Source organism: Schistocerca americana, chromosome 2, assembly GCF_021461395.2.
Source record: "Schistocerca americana isolate TAMUIC-IGC-003095 chromosome 2, iqSchAmer2.1, whole genome shotgun sequence".
Classification (NCBI taxonomy): domain Eukaryota; kingdom Metazoa; phylum Arthropoda; class Insecta; order Orthoptera; family Acrididae; genus Schistocerca; species Schistocerca americana.
In genome coordinates, this window is record NC_060120.1 from 325,166,318 (window position 1) to 325,188,226 (window position 21,909).

At 44.4% G+C, this 21,909-nt stretch overlaps 1 protein-coding gene across 3 annotated transcripts in view; it reads left to right on the plus strand.

Moving 5' to 3' along the window:
• LOC124595638 (acyl-CoA Delta-9 desaturase-like) overlaps positions 1-21,909 on the plus strand; it is a 666,968-nt gene that overhangs the window by 327,360 nt on the left and 317,699 nt on the right. Inside the window, exon 1 of one of the 3 annotated variants that reach the window (XM_047134469.1) lies at positions 20,340-20,410. The exons of the other annotated variants lie outside the window; for them this stretch is intronic. The gene's annotated coding sequence lies outside the window, so the exon portion shown is untranslated. Of the gene's footprint in view, positions 1-20,339; positions 20,411-21,909 lie in introns of those variants that run through there. 3 annotated transcript variants of the gene reach the window in all.

Consider the following 21,909-nt stretch of genomic DNA (forward strand, 5'->3'; position numbering starts at 1 on the left):
AGGCGACGATTGAACGTGTAAGGACGGTCCAGGACGGAGGGCTGCGAATGAGAGGTCACCTTTCCATCAATAGCTCAAATTTTTTCAGCTGTCTCAAAGATCTGTTGTTTAATCTATACACATATTGACTGAGCAAGTATCCGTGTCTGCAAAGGAGAAAGCAACGTTACGGCATGATTTACTAGTATATCAACGAAAGGGGAATATAAGCACAGGTTTATGATTCCAAAAAGTAACGATCTTCAGTCTACTCAAGCAAGAGGCACCCATCCGCAGTTCACACTCATTTATAGTCTTGCTGTATGTAGAGAGATATACTGCCATCATTGTTTGGCGTAGTTGCCCGAGTGCAGTTAATGGCTGCAAGCGGTGTTTCCAACAAACGCCCTTTGTTCATATTCGATGAGGGATTGTCTTCCCAAACAAGGAGTCGTTCACGGAACACAATAGCTCCTTGTCATGAAGCGCCCGCGTTCCAAGCGAAAACCAGAAACGCTCACTCTTCGCTTGCAGGTCGCTTCCTGTGTTCTGTGCAGGATACGAGGTGGTCGAGATCGTTGTACGCGAATCTCGCTCCCCCATAAGAAATCTCTGACTGCTCTGTAAATTTGGAACTCATTCGAAGCTACTGGAGACGCCGCACGCTACGAAAGGTTTCGCCGGCCACTGGTGGAACACAGCTATGCGTCTTGTAGAGGAAGCATGACCAATATTTGGAACATATCCTGGTGCACGTTGCCCACACTGATATAATAACGAAGAATATATGCGAAAATGTTTAGTTTTGAAATAATATCTCAATGTAGTACAATTTTACGTCATGCGCCCGCAATTATCAGCTCATAGGTGATGTCCACAATGCTACAACTCTTAGAAACACTTAGGAAACGTTCAAAATATTCACCCCTTGCTTCTGGGCGCCATTAACTCGTCGGATCATCTCTCGCACATGTTCTTGACACGCTGTTAAATCATGTACATCTACATCAATACTCCGCAAGCTACCTGACGGTGTGTGCCGGATGCTACTTCTGCTACCACTAATTGAGCCCCCCTTCCTGTTCAGTTCACGAATGACGTGAGGCACGAATGATCCTCAGTAAACCTCTGGATTAGCTGCAATGTCTCGAATTTTCTCGTTGTGGTCATTTCGCAAGATGTAGGTGGAATGAAATAACATGTTATCAGCCTCTTCCCAGAACGTGTACTCTCGGAATTTCAAGAGTAAACCACTCCGTGATGCACAAAAATTCTCTTGTAGTGTCTGCCACAGGAGTTAATTGACCACCTCTGTAACGCTGCCGCGCGGGGTATCCTCGCGGTCTGCGGGGTTCGGTCACGGTTCGCGCGGGTCCCCACCTCGGAGGTTCGAGTCCTCCCTTGGGCATGTGTGTGTGTGTGTGTATGTGTGTGTTGTCCTTAGCGTGAGTTAGTTTAAGTTAGATTAAGTAGTAGTGTGTAAGCCTAGAGACCGATGACCTCAGCTGTTTGGTCCCATAGGTCCTTACTACAAATTTCCAATTTTCTGTAACGCTCTCGCGCCGACTAAACGATTCCGTGAATAAACGAACCACCCTCTCTCTCTGTCCCTTCCATCAGTCTGTAATTTTTCCTCCTATCTATGTAATTATGTAGTTCTCAATTCGTTCGAGCAATCACTCATTCATAATAGGAAACACAGTCATAGCTCAGTCACTCAAAATGATTCAGAAATTTTACCTGTTAGAATGAAATCAGGCGATGATTCTTCTTCTCTGCAGGCTCGTGCTTTGCGGCAGCCTGCTAATCTGTACATATAAAATGCCTCGTATTTTTGGGAGCGTTGTATAATCAGCAGGGAAACCTCAGATGAAGCGGATATTTGGCTTTGATGAAGTTTAACCTTCCGAAGAAGTAATGGAGCTCTTGGATTATTAAATGCAGGTTCGTATCCAGTCTTTCGGAAGTTCCCTTCTGATTAACAACTACGCAATATATCGATGAATATCATTAATTCTCAAATATCAAATACACACCTTTTGTATGAAGGAGCAATACATATATATATATATATATATATATATATATATATATATATATATATATCCATTTTAATCGTGCAATTTCGTATCAGTTATCTTTTGTCATAAATCTCAATACTCAGATTATAATTCTTCAAACAAAGCTCAGGCTAATCGGCACGAAGACAATCTCGGAAGCTTTTTTCTAACAACCACCAGAGAGAGTACTACAAAGGATAATTATGGTTCAAATGGCTCTGAGCACTATGGGACTTAACATCTATGGTCATCAGTCCCCTAGAACTTAGAACTACTTAAACCTAACTAACCTAAGGACAGCACACAACACCCAGCCATCACGAGGCAGAGAAAATCCCTGACCCCGCCGGGAATCGAACCCGGGAACCCGGGCGTGGGAAGCGAGAACGCTACCGCACGACCACGAGATGCGGGCAGAATAATTATGCGCTCATGGCATAGCTATTGTATGAAACTACTTTGCGCATGGATTCTGCGAGTATGAAGATAGAAAATTAGTAAACGTCATTCAAGGGTAGAATTGTATCAGAATAATTCATCGAATATAAAGAGATATTACAAGTCCTAGCTGGTAAGGGTCCCAGACTGATGGACAATACTCAAGAATCGGTCGAGCGTGCGCCTTGTAAACCCTTCCTATGATGCATGAATTGAATTACATTTCCGTAAGATTCTTTCTATGATTCTCAATCTGCATCTGCTTTTCCTGCTGTTTTATGTGGTGAGTCCACATAAGGTCATTCTGGATAGATACTCCTAGATACTTTCCAGCAATTTGTCATCAATAGTATAGCTGTACAATAGTGGACTTTTCCTATGTATGCACAATGCGTTATATTTATTTACGTTATGAGTCAAACTCCAGTCCCTTTCATCTATCCGTTGTAAGTCATTCTGCAAATTGATACTGCCTTCTGGCATTGCTATTATCTTGTAGACAACGCATCATCTGCGAATAGTATATGAAGTTTCCGACATTTTCTTCTGGATCGCATGTATATACATTCTAAAAACAATAAAGGTCCTATTATACTTCCTTGGGGTACCCCTGAAACTACGTTTACGTCTGTCAGATTTGTTCCGTTAAGAACGTGTTGCGTTCTCTCTGCAAGATAGTCTTGAATTCAATCCAATGGTAACTGGATAAGCTCCTATTTTTTTCACTAAGCGTTAGTTCTGGACTGTGTCTAACGCTTTCCTGAAGTACAGGAACGCAGTTCATTCTGAGCGCTGATATTTACTGCACGGGTGGGGGGAATTTGAGCGCATTTCGCAAGGTGTGTGTGGAATGAAGTAACATGTTGTCGACTCTTCCCGGGAACGTTCTCTCTCAGAATTTCAATAGTAAACCAATTCGTGATGCACAAAACTTCTCTTGTAGTGTCTGCCACAGGAGTTAGGGCATCTCTGTGACGCTCTCGCACCGATTATACGATTCCGTGGCTAAACGGAATTCATGAATTTCAAGAACGAACAGGGAGAGATAAGTTTCTGAAGGTCTCTACTTGTGAAATCCAGTTTCAATTTTATGGAGGAGTGTTTCATTCTCCAAACATGTCATAACATGTGAACATAAAAAAATGTTCCATAATTCTACAACATGCTGAAGTCAGCGAGAGAGGAACATAATTATGTGCGTCTGTCCTACGACCCTTCTCGAAAAGGGGAATGACCTGTGCTTTCTTCCTTCGTTGCTCCAGAGACGTACGATAAATTAGTGTTAGTAAGGGAGCAAGTTCTTTCTCATAATCTGTGTAGGCATCTCATCTGATCCAGATGCCTTTCCACTTCTACGCATTTGTAATTACGTACGTGGCAACTATGGGACTTATCGTTCCATACCTACTATCCATCTGACACGACACACATCAACAAGTGCGTCTGTGACAAAGTGTTAAATGTGATGGAACACTTCACGCATAAATAACGTTGTTCTTCTGAATGATTAGAGCACATTCCGTGGGGCGTCTGGAAATGATCATAACCGGTCCATGTCACATCAAACGTTGTTTCAAAAATTACTGAAAAATGAAATCGTTCAGATATTTTGCATGACAGCCTTTTCTCAAGTTTTGAAGTAACCTACTTGTTCCTTACTTTATACAAGTACATTTGATAAAGCTTATACAAAGGCCGCCCTATATAACACCGGACTTAATCGCGTTCGAGAGCTCTTGAACAGAAGACTGTAGTGATACAGCGTTCGTTAACATTACGCTGGAATTCGGCAAAGTATAGAAAATATCAGGGGCTAAGTTGTAGAGCGGAGTTTCACCTCTGCTTTCACGTAAACATCCTGTAATCTGGCTCGCACGTGTTGCCTTGAGTTTGAAATGTGGAACATTTCTGTTGTACAAAAACGTTAACTGCAATGAGTTTATCATCATTATAAACGTACATAGACTGCTGAAGAAAGGCCTGACATAGACTTATCGACACGGTCTTTAGCGGTACACATCTTGATGTTTTCTTATGTAACCTACCCACATTCATTTATGTCTTTGACTTGTCTTTATGCAACTTGTGTTTCTCCCAACGTATAAAACGCTCAAATAACTTACAGGAGTGCACCAGGTGACGTCTTCGACAACCGCCGATATTTCGACAGGTGAACACCTCGTCATTTTCAATGCACAAATGAAACGGGAGAGCACCTTACCAGGAAAATTAAAACGTCGGTGTGCAGAGCATACGTGGAAAGATACACACTTTCACACACACACACACACACACACACACACACTGTAAACACTAGCTCCTACACACAACCAAAGATGACCAACGTCAGAAGTTATCGATAATGAATATTAATAACCGAAGGGTGAGGTAGCATAGACTTTATCCCTCTGTTGTTTGAGCAGGCAGAGGAGGATTTCACGCAGAATGTAAGCAAAAACTTCCATCTCTGTTTATAAATGAAGTTTCCTGGGTACATATTTCTTCCTACTGTATTAGTCTGTCTCCCCCTTCCCCTTCTCTCTGTTCGTTTCCTCAGCACCCATTTCCGCCACCCCCCACCCCTCCCCGCCATATTCTGTCCAACTCCTGCCCTCTTTCTGCCCATCTGCTACTCCCCCTCTCTTTGTCCATCTGCTATCCTTATCTCTCTGTCAATGTTCTCGACCCCCCTTCATCCATTTGCTGCTCGTCCTGCCCCTCTATCTGCTTCTCTCCTCCTCTACCTGCTCCTCATCTCTCTATTTCCTCCTCCCCCCACTCTCTGTCTTCTCCTCCTCCCTCTCTCCATCCATCTCCTCTTCCTCCCTGTGTCTATTTTCTCCTCCCCTCTCTCGGTACATCTCCACCTCCCTCTCTCCCTGTCTTTTACTTTGTCTATTTTCTTCTCCCCATCTCTGTCCATCTCCTCCTGCCCCTTTCTCAGTCCATCTTCTCCTCCCCCCTCTCCCTATCTGTCTCCCCTTTCCTTCCTCTGTCCATCTCCTCCTCTTCTTTTTCTCTGTAATGTCCGTTTCCCTTCCCCTCCCTGCATCTATCTCCTCTACCCCCATATCCATGTCCACCTTCTCCTTCTCCATCTCTGTCTGTCCATCTCTCCACCCAGATAATAAATAAAATGTGTACCAAGTTTGGTGGAAATCGATTGATCGATTATGATTTTTGCAGTTTGTCCAAATTTTCCGAATTTCCTTTGTAAGTGTCCCTAAAAACTTTTCCAGGACCATTACCAACAAAACAAAGAAGGCATTACGCATATCCATCCTTCGGATCCTGAGTTATAATACTGAGTTCATACAAAAATCGCAATGATAAAGGCACTTTCACGTTTTCTCGAATTTTCCAATTTTCTGGACAACTTTTCCAATTATGTTTTCGCTAAAACCTCATTAGGAGCATTTTTTTTAACTTGGTTAGATCGGGACTGCCATTCTCAATTAATGCTCTTGCCAACGAACAGCATTTAGATCCGATATAATTAAATTTTCCTTGAGACGTTCGAGTCTCATCTTTATCTACGATAATGATGGAAGCCTCCATCACTATTGTAGATAAAGATCAGACTCAAATGTCTCAAGGAAAATTTAATTATATCGGATCTATATATCACCTCAGCCTGAAGTAAAGGCAGGTTTCCCATTACGTCGAACACTGCAATGTTCATCCAATGCTGGAAAGCCTCAGCAATATTGACGATTTGAGAAGGTGAAACTAACCTGAAGACGTGAAATGAAGTCTGTGTTAGGGAGGCCATTCGATTAGGATAGCTCTTGCATGTGTGTTAGCTGCACTGCTGTGGGGGTGGTGTAGTGGACAGCAACGCAGGTTCAAGTCCCAGCCGTGGCAAAACTTTTATTTTATTTCTTCAGCTTCTATCATTATCGCAGAACAGCATTTAATTTTCATTTTTATAGACTGAGAGGTTGTCCCAAGAAATACTATTAGATAATTATTGAAATAATGATATCATACAACTAACATCTCCGTATGTCTTCCCGGAGATGTGAAAAGAGAAAGTAAAAAATTTTGTAAAAAAATTGAAAACGAAAGGAAAATGACGAAAACGCAACACACAGACCACATTTCTTCAGTTAAAAGGCAGATCGCACAGTGGCTGAATCAGAGTGATAACAGCACCAGAAAATCTATTTTTAATGTTTCTTTAGTTTAGCACATGTATCAGAAATGGAAGTAGTTAATAATGAAAATGACATTCAGTAAGTACGATTGGATGAGGCGTATAAAACTGTCTGATGTACAAAGACGGAAGATGCCTGTAGATTTGGAGTTACAATACAATGCTTAAAGCGAGAGAAAAGGTTATACAGAAGCAAATTGCAAAATTGTTTTCAAGAAGTCTGCAGAGGAAGACAGTCCACCAAAATTGGAACGAGGCTGCAATAAATCAGTTTCACAGGAAAGGACGCAGACAAGATACAAAAAGCTATAGACTCAGCTGCGCCGTCCGCTGTGGTCGAGCGGTTCTAAGCGTTTCAGTCCGGATCCGGGCGGCTGCTACGGTTGCAGGTTCGAATCCTGCCTCGGTCATGGATGTGTGTGATGGCCTTAGGTTAGTTAGGTTTAAGTAGTTCTAAGTCTAGGGGACTGATGACCTCAGATGTTAAGTCCTATAGTGCTTAGAGCCATTTGAACGATTTTTATTTACTCATCTGCTTCCTTACAAAAACGTTCAAGTTAGTCTCTTAAAATATCAGCAACAGAAAAGAAAAGAAAAAGAAACAATGCACTGAAACTAGGGAAAGAAACAAGCTGGCTTTACCAATGGATATAGCGAAATGGACCAGCTGCAAATTGTGAAAGATGTATAGAACGAAGGAATGAGTATGAATTATCACCTTGCCTGGGATTGATATATCCTCAGAAAGCATTTTGCTATGTTTCAGATACACATGAACTAACTTTCCTTCAGCAATGAAGCACTGAGCCAACCAATATTAATAAACTGAAAAATATTTACGTCAGTGCTATACATTCTATTAGGTTTTGTCAAGACAGTGAGAATTTTATTACTATGAGGGCGTGCTGAAAAGTAATGCCTGCGAAATCTTCATGTGGAAACTCTTAACGCGTTTTAAATAAAACAAACTTGATTAACATTCTACACCTTTATTCTTCATACCTACATATTTACCTCCTAACGTACTCACCCTGGCGAAAAACACATTTTTCCCAACCAGAGATTAGTTTGTTGATACCGTCATGGTAGAATGTGTCACTTTGTTGACGTAACCATAACCTCACCTTTGCACCGCCTCATCACTGGCAAAGTGAAATCTTCCTAAGTGTTCTTTAAATTTTGGAAACAGCTGGAGGAGGCAAGTCGGGACTGTATGGGGGATGATCGATGACCTTGAATCCAAGGCGTCGAATTGTTACACATGTCGCAGTGCTCGTGTGCCGTCTGGTACTGTCACGCTGAAGGAGACGGTGCTGCTCTAGGTGTGGACGAACTCTCCGAATTCGCGATTTCAGTTTCCTGATGGTCTCGCAGTACCTTGTAGAGATTTGGTAGTGCCCTTAGGCATGAATTTCAATTACATAACATCTTTAACATCCCAGAACACTGCGAGCATGACTTTGTCTGCTGATAGCATGGTCTTGAATTTTTTAGCCATCGATGATCCTTTGTGGCGAAACTCCATTGATGCTCCCTTGTTTACGTGGTCAGAATGGCGATCCCAGCTTCAGCACCTGTCACAATGTTGTTAGGCCATCGTTTTGTCAGATGTCCAATCCCTCATGTTATGTCAGGTGTGAGGATTCGAGGCATCAACCGTGCACACGGTATCCCGTGCCGCAGTTCTGCAATGATGGCCTATACACGGTCTCGTGATATGCCACACGTAACTGAGCGCTATGTGTGTGTGTTATCCGACGATTTTCATTGATGAGTTCATTGACCCGGTACCGATTATTCTCGTTGGTTGCCACACGCGGTCGTCCACTCCGAGCTCTTTCACACTCGTTTGGTTAGAACCAATTCGGAACCCTCTAGCGGGAAAGGGTTGCAAGTTGCGTCGGTGAAGCGGTAAAGTCGACCGAATAACTTGCACGACATGTAATATCTCAACCGATATTGAGAACAGAATAAAAGCTTCTAAGGCATTACTTTGCAGCAGGCGCTCGTAAAAATGGAGAAAAGTAGGAGATCCGCTATCACACAATCCAGTGTCATAAATGTAAATGTCGTGTGACTAGGGGCTTCCGTCGGGTAAACCGTTTGCCGGGTGCAAGTCTCACGATTTGACGCCACTTTGGCGACTTGCGTGTCGATGGGGATGAAACGATGATGATTAGGACAACACAACACCCAGTCCCTGAGCGGAGAAAATCTCCAACCCAGCCGGGAATCGAACCCGGGCCCTTAGGATTGACATTCTGTCTCGCTGACCACTCAGCTACCGGGGGCGGACAATCCAGTGTCCAAGGTCCTAGACGAAGTTACAGATCTTTAAATTGAGGAAAGGAATATAGTCTTCCGTATCAATAGTTTTTTATGTATGGCTCCTCTGTCGGTTTGAATTTATGACGCGAAATCGTTTTTCTGTGTAGGCTGTTATTCTGTTTTGAAATGAACACTTTATTTTATTATTTAGCAATTGCCTTGTTCAGTCCCCTTGGGCATTTTCATGTGGATCATATCATGCTGCATACATAACAATGTTAATTGTGATGTTGCTTGATAATGCCCTCTGTGTCGATGTTGGTAAGGACAGAATGGGGATGTATGCGGTCTTCCTTTATCGTGTTGAAAGACAGTACCACGGAAACCTCAGAGACAGGGCATAGCCATCGGCCACAATGTGCCAGAAATGTAACGGCTCCATTCCAGTTTATTGGACATGGGAACCAGGCGAGATTGTGCTGTGTACTTAACGGCACCCGACGCCATCACGCCAGGTACAGGACGCGTGTGACGATAACGAATGCAGTGTGGCAATAATCGTTCTCCTCGGATGCTCCACACCCGGATACGTCCGTCGCAATGCTGTGCAGTGAACTGGGAATCATCTGAAAAGACAACTTCGAGACACACCCGTGTGTAGTGCTGTTTCCTTTGGAGTGGGCTGCTGCATGTGCGCAAATGTACACTTTTAATGCAATGTTAACATAATATTTTTCATCCCTGGCAATTTTTAAATAAGTACTGTTTTCCTCTTTTTAACAGTAAAAAACTAATAACAAATTAGAAATAATCTTCCATCTATATACTACAACTGAAGCCATTTGCCTGTTTTCGTAAAAAATAGTTAGTGGATGTAGGCAGTGGAATCAGTTACTTCACAAATACGGTCGTCAGATTTGATTAGTGTTGATTGTCATTTTTGAGGTGGGGGGGGGGGGGGGGGGGCAGAACATAAGTCAAAGACACAGCATGTAAATCTGTTTCATAATGACGTATGAAATGAAAGATCTTTTCGAGAAGCATGCCACTCCGTCTCACATTCAAAAATACTTCGAGATATCTACAGTGTAGAAAGACAGGTACAAATGAGTATGCGTGTTAAACATATAACATCATTAGCAAATGCTTATGGCTTTGGTCCTTGCATGAGAATGGGCATCCAGGCACCAACATCGACATCCAAAGCACGTAAAATTTGCGATGTTGTGATATGTTGTACACTCTAAGATAGAAAAAAACGTGGCACCACGAAGAGTATTATCCGAAAGGGACGGAAATCAATAGGTGTTATGTACACGTACAGGCACACATATAGTTACAATTTCATAAAAAGTCACAAAATGAGCAAGTCAATAACACGTTGATCCATCTTTCCACCTTTGACTCTTATGTAAGCAGTTATTCGGCTTGGCACTGACTGATAAAGTTGTTGGATGTTCTCCCAACGCATATCGTGCCTAATTCTGGCCGATTGGTTCGTTAGATCGTCAAAATCTAAGCTGGTTAGAAGGCTCTCACTATAATGCTCCAAACTTTCTCAATTTGGGAGAGATCCAGCGACCTCGCAGGCTCTGGTCGGACATTAACTTGCTGAAACGTAAGCCCAGGATGGCTTGCCATGAAGGGCAACGTAATGGGGCATAGAATATCACGAACATTTCGCTCTGACGTAACGGTGTCGCGGATGACAACCAAAGGAGTCCTGCTACGGAAGTGAATCGCACCCTGGACCATTACTCCTGGCTGTCGAGCCGTATGGTGGGCGAAAGTCGAACTCGTATACCTCAGCTGTCCGGGGGTCTACTGCAGACACGTCTTCGCTGGTCATTGCGGCTCAAATCGAAGCGGGGTTCATCACTGAGGACAATCAAAATCCTGCCCACAGACGTGTCTGGAGACGCAAGAAACAGAGGTGGAATACCAACCTGACTGTCGATCAAAATATGGTCCGTCAAGCTGTAGAGAAAGTCTCGAGCGCCATTTCATTTCATAGTAGGAAACCCTCGGTTGTCATCCGCGCCTCGCTTGCAGTACGGCGGTACGTCGACGATTTTTCATGTCATCTTCTTGTTGCCCTTCATGGGCTCACCTTTCAGCAAGTTTCTAACACACGCCGAATTTTTACTGCTTGTTTTCTTGCTTCCTAAACCCTACCTTGGCCAGCAAGGTTGCCGTATCTCTCCCCAACTGAGTATGTTCGGAGCATTATGGGCACGGACCTCCAACCAGTGCGGGGTTTCGACGATCTAACGCGCCATCTGGACAGAATTTGTCACGATATCACTCAGAAGGAGAACCAACATCTCGGTCAATCAGTGCCAAGCCGAATAAATACTTGCATAAGGGACAGAGGTGGACCAACACCTTATTGACTTGCTCAATTTCTGAGGCTCTTTCTCTTGAATAAATTACCCAATTTTTCTGAAATTGTAATCATTTGTTTTTCTCCTACATGTACGTCACATATGCCGATTTCCGTCCCATTAGGATAATTACTTCGTAGTGCGTCGTTTATTTTGACATAAGAGAGTATATGCACAGTATATTTAGTGCTATTAGGAGAGGAACACATGGTTTTTTTATCAGCATCAAATGTTTGAGAAATTTTTTGATACGGCCCACTCTTTAAAAAAATGCTTCAAATGGCTCTGAGCACTACGGGACTTAACATCTGAAGTCATCAGTCCCCTAGACTTAGAACTACTTAAACCTAACTAACCTAAGGACATCAGACACATCCACACCCGAGGCATGATTCGAACCTGCGACCGTAGCAGGAGCGCGGTTCCAGACTGAAGCGGCTAGAACCGCTCGGCCATAACGGCCGGCTGGCCCACTCTTATCAAGTTCGTCATTAGAAGGCGTGTCTAATGGCTGCGCGTAGTTTTGCTAATGTTTCACGTTTCTGTGGTAGAGGAGACAGGAACTGTAATGTCGATTTCACTGTCAATTTCGTCGTCGTCTACTGGATGTGACCCATTGTGCTCTTTACGATCTCAAAAATGTCTTCGTCTGTCACCATTAACGCTGTACAACATCATCGTCGACTGAAAAAATTCATCGAGCGACGACGTAGCATATTTTTAATGACGCCGAAAAAGTCCCAATTTGTCTGTCATTTCGTATAAAAAATAGGTTTGCAGTACCATCATTTACAAACAAAATTGCGATGCGATTTTCAAACAAAATTCACGGCTTTAAACATACAATTCATCTACCGACAGCGACACACAAATTGCAGAAATCTAAAACTGAGTGAAATGTTTTGATAATGCCAGTAGTCAAAGACAAGTGTTACCATAGCAACAGTAACTGAACATCGTTTACTTTGTTCGGTCTAACGAAAAGAAATAATCCAGTAAATCAAGATCACGCCGCTCGGGGTAGCCGCACGGTCTGGGGCGTGTTGCCACGGTAGTGTGTGCGCTTAGGGACCGATGACCTCAGCAGTTTGGTCCCTCAAGAATTCCCACACATTTGAACATCAAGCTCACATCGTTCGTTCTAGAACCGAATAATTTCGTTTTAAACGATCTTCCTTTGGCTTTAAAAGAGAAAATATGTACATAATGATATACTCTTTGTTCAGAAACGTGGTATTACTTCATGTTACACCAATTTTCATGTTAAATGTCTTGATGTTAAATGTTTTTCACTGCATTTTAGTTTTATAGTGAAGAAAGACAAATGTTTATCATTATAAATGGGTCAGCAGCGTGCAGTTCTGGAAAAACGGTAACCAGTGAGTCACTAAAAATTTTAATTAGACGGCAAACTTATATTAATTTTGTATTTTTTTAAGTTTGATTGCATACCATGTAGGCTGCAAACAATCACACAGGGCTGTATTGTGCAGTGGCGTTCGAATCGGAGGGGTGCCCCCACACCCTCGCTCACGGCGAGAGTTACTGCTCCTTCTGCTCACGCTTGCCAAATCCTACTTTGGCCACCAAGGTCGCCGGATCTCTCCCCACTTGAGAACGTCTGGTGCGTCACGGCCAGGGTCCTCCAAGCAGCTCGGTATTTTGACGACCTGACGCACTAATTGGACGGAATGTGGCACGACATATCTCAGGAGGCCATCCAGCAACTCTGTCGATCAGTGCAAAATCGGGACTGCAGTAACTGCTTGCATCAGAGCCATAGGTGCGAGAACGCGTTATTGACTTGCTCAATTTACGAATGTCTTTCTCTTGACTAAATCATCCAAATCTTCCGAAATTCGGATAATTCCTTCGTGGCGCGTCTATTTCGTCCTTAGATCAAAAAGTTTCCATGATAATTAAATCGACACCCTAGCAGCAAACAAGTGTTGATATACATCATTGGGGACATGTTGAAAATATGTGCCTCGACCGGGACTCGAACCCGGGATCTCCTGCTTACATGGCAGGCGCTCTATCCATCTTCTTTTTTTTTTTTTTTTTTTTTAAAAAGAAGTCTCATTTTGTTCGCTATCGTTCGTTGCATCTGCTCGAGGTGGACGTCGTTAGACATCCGTTGAAGTTCATTGTTGATCGAATAACTCAGTTCTTTTATTACAGAGGGCAGCTAACCCTCTGACTGAACACGCTGAGCTACCGTGCCGGCATCCATCTGAGCAACCGAGGGCATATAGGACAGTGCGTCTGCAGGGACTTATCCCTTGGACTCTCCCCGTGAGGCCCACATTCCCAACATGTCCACACCACTACATTCTTAGTGCGGATTAATCTACTAAGTCCCGTACGAGTTGGGGCCTAGCGTGTGCTTTCGCACAAGAAGGTAAGTGGCCGGATAGCCATATTTTAACTATATATGAAGGTAGTATCTGTTCCCGAAAGAACAGATACCATTGAATGACCGTGCAGCTTCTCTAGAATGAAATGATAATTAAATCGACATCCTAGCTGCAAACAAGCGTTGATATACATCATTGGGGACATGCAAGGGATAAGTCCCTGCAGGCGTACTGTCCTCTATGCTCCCGGTGGCTCAGATGGAAAGAGCGTCTGTCATGTAAGTAGGAGATCCCGGGTTCGAGTCCCGGTCTGGGTACACATTTTCAACATGTCCCCAATGATGGATATCAACGCTTGTTTGCATCTTGGGTGTCGATTTAATTATCATTTCATTCTAGAGAAGCTGCACCGTCATTCTTTCGGGAACAGATACTGCCTCCATATTAGGACAATTCACAAACGATATGCCATTCAGAGCAGAATCGTCGTGTGCACTACGGCAATCATCTCACCAACACATCTGAAGACTCTGTGTCCTGCTGCGTGAAGAAGTCCTTAACTGTCTGTTGCACATACTCGTCCGACAGACAGGAATCATCGACCCGTCAAGGTCTTTCTTAAGGGACTAAAAGCGTAATAATCGTATGGGGAGAGATCAGAACTCTGTAGCATGTACTCGAGTGTCTCCCACTTTGGTTGGCGCAACTTCTGCGTTACGACATTTGCGACATGGTGATGTGTATTATCATGAAGCGGCATCAACCCCTATCGCACAGTGGTGATTTGCGACAGACATGCTGCCCCATACGCGTACTTCACTCTCCTATGGGTCTCTACTGGTCTTTGTCCTTCAGCAGGCAAGAAAAGAATAACAGCACGTTCGTCCTGTGTGGACGCATTCCGTAGTAACGTTGCCATAATTCGTGTTTCCGCATTTACCGCACGCACTTCGGAAAGACACGAACGCCGCATTAATCTCTTGCCTACAGGCTTACAGACAGGCATCGGAGTCGCGATACGTAGCAGTTACGCTGCAGCAACGCCCTCAATGGAAATCTTTTTGATCACCCCGTATGCTGATAGGCACAGTACGTACCTACAAACATAAAACTTAGAAGGAAATAGAGTAATTGCGTTATAATAAAATATGAGGAGATCTAAAATATTTCGGTTCTCCTCAGCTTCGTGTTAAAACTTTTTCACTGTGTGTGTAAAATTTTGTGCACAGGGTAATTTGATATTCACCCTCACACCTCCGTAAAATGTTTACGTTTGACAAGGAAAGAAGATTATCGAAAAACAGAAAAGCTTGATGGAAGCTTCCGTGGGGCCGCTTCCTGGATCAAGTCCCCACTGCTGAGATAACGCTCCCTATCAATGACGGACTGTCGTAACACCCAACTTCCGACGAGCGTTCTGCCAGCCCTGGACCCTTATCTCGTCCCGGATTAGTCACGCACAGGTGTGCATACAGTCGCATTATCTCGTTATTTACAGGTACGTAACGCCTTTTGCGATGTTCTGGGAACACATCAAGCAGCTGCGTCTCTTTAGCTAGAAAGGAAACGGATCTCAAGATCCCATTTGGACAAGTTCGCAGAGACAGCCTGTAAATCCAATGTGTCTGATTGAGCAATAGTCTCTCTTCCTGCCCGTAAAACGTATTGCCTCACTACCGTTCGTTTCAGTTGCCTCTGTACCACAGGCAGTCCGGGTTCGATTCCCGGCGGGGTCAGGGATTTTGTCTGCCTCGTGATGACTGGGTGTTGTGTGATATCCTTAGGTTAGTTAGGTTTACGTAGTTCTAAGTTCTAGGGGACTGATGACCATAGATGTTAAGTCCCATTGTGCTCAGAGCCATTTGAACCATTTTTGAACCACAGGCAGCAAAAATATGTGCTAGTTGTCATAACAGTTGTGAAAAGAAACAAGAGATTCTCAAATTTGTCACCGTAGCAGTTAAGCAGAGCCCCGTTTTGATTCTCCTTTACATATAGCGTTCGCGAATGATTTTGATGTTTATTGTGGGGTACGAAGTTGCCACTAATAAGAGTTGCTAAGATTGTCACCTCACCTCTGCGTCATTTTGTTGTCAAAGACGCAGCATTTCTACTGCGTCTTACGAACGTAAAGCCAATATTTGGCGTTCTGCTGTTTCAGCCGTCAAGTAAGGCCTGTAAAGTTAAATACAGAGCATACAGAAAAATCCAGAAAGGTTAAATAAAATACGAGAAGAAGAAAGTATAGAAGGAACTATTCCGAGTGTAAAAGAATGAAGAACTGGTTAACAATGACGTCTGCCAAGAACGTGGAAAAATGTAGTAAGTCACCACCTACAGCTATAAAATGTGGCATCATATTACGTCATAGAGACATCAATGTTGTAATAAAAAATTTTGCGCTGCATGTGCATGTCGCTAAGAAAAGCACGGAACACAGATCAAGATAGGTGATTAAACGATTACTCACTGGTCATTCACGCGCCACCAATCTCCCTCGAAGATCACCCTCTAGTCGATACGAGGTCAAGACGACAACAAAACACTTAGTAGACAGCTGACGTAACGCTACGCAGCAGCTTACAGTAGTCGCTAAGATGCAACGATAGTGCTATCACAAAAACTACTGGCTGAGAGACGTACGTAGCCTGCGTAGTTGTGACAAACTGTATTTTCCAAAAGCACGTCATTTTCTCTGTACAAGATAACTGGTTCCTTAGATTTACTTTTCTACTACTTCGCGGAATATGCGCGGTGATGAGTCTGTTACTCCGGTCATGAAGCATGAGGTTGTTTTGATTGATAAATTCATTCACAAGTTGTGGTCGGTAAATTCCATTCTGAAGGAGAGTCATCATAGATGTCTAACGAATCAAGTTACACTCGTACACTAACAGACAGAAAGAGCCACAGCCGCCACAGGGTACGCCTTTGAGTTATATAAACAATGGTTCAAATGGCTCTGAGCACTATGGGACTTAACAGCTGTGGTCATCAGTCCCCTAGAACTTAGAACTACTTAAACCTAACTAACCTAAGGACATCACACACATCCATGCCCGAGGCAGGATATAAACAATAAACTGTGCTGATCTATGCATACTGATAATTACGACAACCACTTTCAGATTACTTTATATACATACACTTCGCAATAGAATTGAAGAATCACCTGGGCGTCGTGTCACGGCCCGCGGGGCTCTCCCTGTCGGAGGTTCGAGTCCTCCCTCGGGCATGGGTGTGTGTGTCGTCCATAGCGTAAGTTAGTTTAAGTTAGATTACGCAGTGCGTAAGCCTAGGGACCGATGACCTCAGCAGTTTGGTCCCATAAGACCTTACCACAAATTTCCAAATTTTTTTCACTTTTTTAGAAACCCAGTAATTGCCTCCCGTTGTAACCCATATGTTAGAAATTTGTCTCAAAAGTGCCTACAACCTTTCTCTGTAACGGTACGAGAGCATGGCGTCATGTGACGTCGCTCTTGGAGTAGGCGACACTTCAAAACGAAAAAAAAGGCCCAACTCAAAAATTCATGTGAGTTGTAACGTGGGTTAATGATGTCACACTGGCACCAAATTTCACCACAGTCCTGCCCAACATCACCGTGGACGTATCACATGATGGGAAGGTCGTCACATCGATGGAGGCCAGAACCACGAAACTCAGCGCTGAAATCACTCTAGGCGTCCGAGGGAAACATCTCAGACACACCGCCGCTCGGAAAGGGTTCAAGGGCTGGCACAAAGGGCGTCAATTAATCTACCCCTTCCCTTTGGGAGTTGATTTCGTCGCATTTCGCGGTCGAATACGACAGTTCGCAGTGCGATGAGCAAGAGGAGTATGTTCTTGACAACCTTTGATACTGAAATAATAATTAAATCAGGACCCTACGCTGCTGACAGGCGTTGATATACATCAACGGGGACAGTTGAAAATGTGTGCCCGACCAGGACTCGAACCCGGGATCTCTTGCATACATAGCAGACGTTCTATCCATCTGAGCCACTGAGGGAACAGAGGATAGTGCAACTGCATGGACTTATCCCTTGCACGGTCCCTGTGAGACCCACATTCCCAACATAATGTCCACACACTACTATCGTAGTGCCCCTGCCCATTACACTCATTACTCGCGGCAGACAATCTTACCGAGTCCCGTAAAAATTCGGGCAATACGTGTGCATCCGCACAGAAGAAGGTCAACAGCCGGTTAGCCTTAACTATACAGGGTGTTACAAAAAGGTACGACCAAACTTTCAGGAAACATTCCTCACACACAAGCAAAGAAAAGATATTATGTGGACATGTGTCTGGAAACGCTTAATTTCCATGTTAGAGCTCATTTTAGTTTCGTCAGTATGTACTGTACTTCCTCGATTCACCGCCAGTTGGGACAATTGAAGGAAGGTAATGTTGACTTCGGTGCTTATGTTGACATGCGACTCATTGCTCTACAGTACTAGCATCAAGCACATCAGTACGTGGCATCAACAGGTTAGTGTTTATCACAACCGTGGTTTTGCAGTCAGTGCAATGTTTACAAATGCGGGGTTGGCAGATGCCCATTTGATGTATGGATTAGCACGGGGCAATAGTCGCGGCGCGGTACGTTTGTATCGAGACAGATTTCCAGAACGAAGGTGTCGCGACAGGAAGACGTTCGAAGCAATTGATCGGCGTCTTAGGGAGCACGGAACATTACAGCCTATGACTCGCGACTGGGGAAGACCTAGAACTACAAGGACACCTGCAATGGACGAGGCAATTCTTCGTGCAGTTGACGATAACCCTAATGTCAGCGTCAGAGAAGTTGCTGCTGTACAAGGTAACGTTGACCACGTCACTGTATGGAGAATGCTACGGGAGAGCCAGTTGTTTCCGTACCATGTACAATGTGTGCAGGCACTATCAGCAGCTGATTGGCCTCCACGGGTACACTTCTGCGAATGGTTCATCCAACAATGTGTCAATCCTCATTACAGTGCAAATGTTCTCTTTACGGATGAGGCTTCATTCCAACGTGATCAAATTGTAAATTTTCACAATCAACATGTGTGGGCTGACGAGAATCCGCACGCAATTGTGCAATCATGTCATCAACACAGATTTTCTGTGAACGTTTGGGCAGGCATTGTTGGTGATGTCTTGATTGGGCCCCATGTTCTTCCAGCTACGCTCAATGGAGCACGTTATCATGATTTCATACGGGATACTCTACCTGTGCTGTTAGAACATGTGCCTTTACAAGTACGACACAACATGTGGTTCATGCACGATGGAGCTCATGCACATTTCAGTCGAAGTATTCGTACGCTTCTCAACAACAGATTCGGTGACCAATGGATTGGTAGAGGCGGACCAATTCCATGGCCTCCACGCTCTCCTGACCTCAACCCTCTTGACTTTCGTTTATGGGGGTATTTGAAAGCTCTTGTCTACGCAACCCCGGTACCAAATGTAGAGACTCTTCGTGCTCGTATTGTGGACGGCTGTGACACAATACGCCATTCTCCAGGGCTGCATCAGCGCATCAGGGATTCCATGCGACGGAGGGTGGATGCATGTATCCTCGCTAACGGAGGACATTTTGAACATTTCATGTAACAAAGTGTTTGAATTCACGCTGGTACGTTGTGTTGCTGTGTGTTTCCATTCCATGACTAATGTGATTTGAAGAGAAGTAATAAAATGAGCTCTAACATGGCAAGTAAGCGTTTCCGGACACATGTCCACATAACATATTTTCTTTCTTTGTGTGTGAGGAATGTTTCCTGAAAGTTTGGCCGTACCTTTTTGTAACACCCTGTATATGAAGATGGTATCTGTTCTTTCGGACATATCCGAAAGAACAGATACCATGTTCATATGTAGCTTTGACACTGGTGATCCTCTCGTACGTTTAAGGGCATTATTGTGCTGTATCCCCACTAAACGCTGGCCGGAGTGACCGTGCGGTTCTAGGCGCCACAGTCTGGAACCGAGCGTCCGCTACGGTCGCAGGTTCGAATCCTGCCTCGGGCATGGATGTGTGTGATGTCCTTAGGTTAGTTAGGTTTAAGTAGTTCTAAGTTCTAGGCCACTGATGACCTCAAGTTAAGTCGCATAGTGCTCAGAGCCATTTCATCCCCACTAAACGTGATCGTAGCTATTTGGAGGAGAGTGCGACCTCAAATTTTGCTCTCTTGTATAGGTTGGAACCACTAGGGGCCGTTCTAAGCCATTCGACGAAAACTGAACGTGGTCCGAAGCAGTAAATGGCAGTTATATCTCATCAACCCTCCTGTTTTCCTGTGGCGTGACCACGCGGTAGTACAACATTAACATGTGCGTCCCTCTGAGACTGTCGCCCAGTTCGGCAGCACCCTCTGTGCCACCCGCACCCCTTTGTTGAGCAATCCGAGGGTGTCGGTGAGCCGCGCCCACGTGCCCTGTGGCACGTGACCCAGCACACAGGGCGGCGACTGCTCACGTGCGCGGGCAGGCCCGCTGTCTCACTTCCCGCCGTCGCCGTATCTGCAGATGCGATAATCGCGGCCACTCCTTGCGAACCGCATGACCGCCGTTATATACAGAGGCCCCCCTTATCTGGCGCACAGTTTGTTTTCACCGTGCTCGCCAGCGGGTCTCGTTTACAAAAACTCCACCAGCCGCAGTTTTGAATCTCTCCCGACTCAGAAGCCGCGGGTATTAGGAGTATTCATCCAGCACATCGATACGCCACGCTTGTCTCTGCTACTGGACTTCCCTTTAACCTGCCTTCTCCACAGGTAAGCTTCAATCTCTGTGCTTTGAAACACGATGTCGACGATTACGAATCGCTGTTGAGTCTGCTGCGAAGGTTGCCGCCTGTCGGAATTTTTTCGTGACAGACACTAACTTCGATTGTGCCGAGCGTGAATGAGGTGCGTGCTAGCTTGAAGTTCCTATCGCGCTTCGTCTTCGTGACAGTATTTGCAGCGATATTGTCGAGAGTTTAGCCTTGACTGGTGTCACCTGCAGTAGCGCACTCTCAGCAGAGTTCGCAACTGATTTTTTTTTTTTCATGGCTATTTTTATTTAGTACCAGCAGCTCATATAATTTCATTGTGCCATCTTATTTGTTTGCAATCGGTTCTACGTAAAAGTAAATTTTTCTCTAACTAGAGTAGATATGGCTAAGAGCCGGCCGGTGTGGCCGTGCGGTTAACGGCGCTTCAGTCTGGAACCGCGTGACCGCTACGCTCGCAGGTTCGAATCCTGCCTCGGGCATGGATGTGTGTGATGTCCTTAAGTTAGTTAGGTTTAATTAGTTCTAAGTTCTAGGCGACTGATGACCTCAGAAGTTAAGTCGCATAGTGCTCAGAACCATTTTTATGGCTAAGAACGATACTGCGGTGCCTGTGTTGTTCAGAAGTACGATAACGCATGTCCGAAGGCACTTTGCATCGGACTTCTGAGAAAAATATCGTATTTATTCGCCGACACCGGGCAAGCGGCTTTCAATTAAATTGTCTCCCCTGTACTGGTACACACGTAATCGATGTACGAGTGCAGATTGTAGATACATGGTTGATGACAGATGAAGTTTGCGTCTGCTCGTGAAGCGTGCTCGAATAACCCAATTCTAAGGCGACCGGTCACGATAAGCGGGAAATCTGGGATCGAGACCCGGTCCGGCACAAATTTTCGCTGTCGTCATTCCTTTATACAGCTAATGGTTCTCCAAATTCCCAATTTCGAATACAGTTCATTTATGGCTAAAGATTGTAGTCGCTGTGAGATATTTGTGGATGAGTTGTTGGCCGTGTAGCAGCAGCTATAAGATAAGATCCTAGTACTGCATTTCTGAGTTCGTTTGATTCTGTTATCATGTATATTTGATAAATGCTTCGAATTCTGGTGTAGTATTGTGGAACAGGTCGCATTAGCGTCCTCTACAGGACTTCCTTTGCAGATGTACCGCACTTTTCCAAAACCCTTCTAACAATACTAAGTCTTCCATTCACACTCCGTAATTGTGATTTGATCTAGTCCTCAGCCGGCCGCTGTGGCCGAGAGTTTCTAGGCGCTTCAGTTCCGAACCGCGCTGCTGCTACGATCACAGGTTCGAATCCTGCCTCTGGCATGGATGTGTGTGATGTCCTTAAGTTAGTTACGTTTAAGTAGTTCTAAGTCTAGGGGACTGATGACCTCAGATGTTAAGTCGCATACTGCTTAGAGCCATTTGAACCTACTCCTCGGATTTCATAACGCTTTTTATTATCATCTCTAAATATTTATACAATGT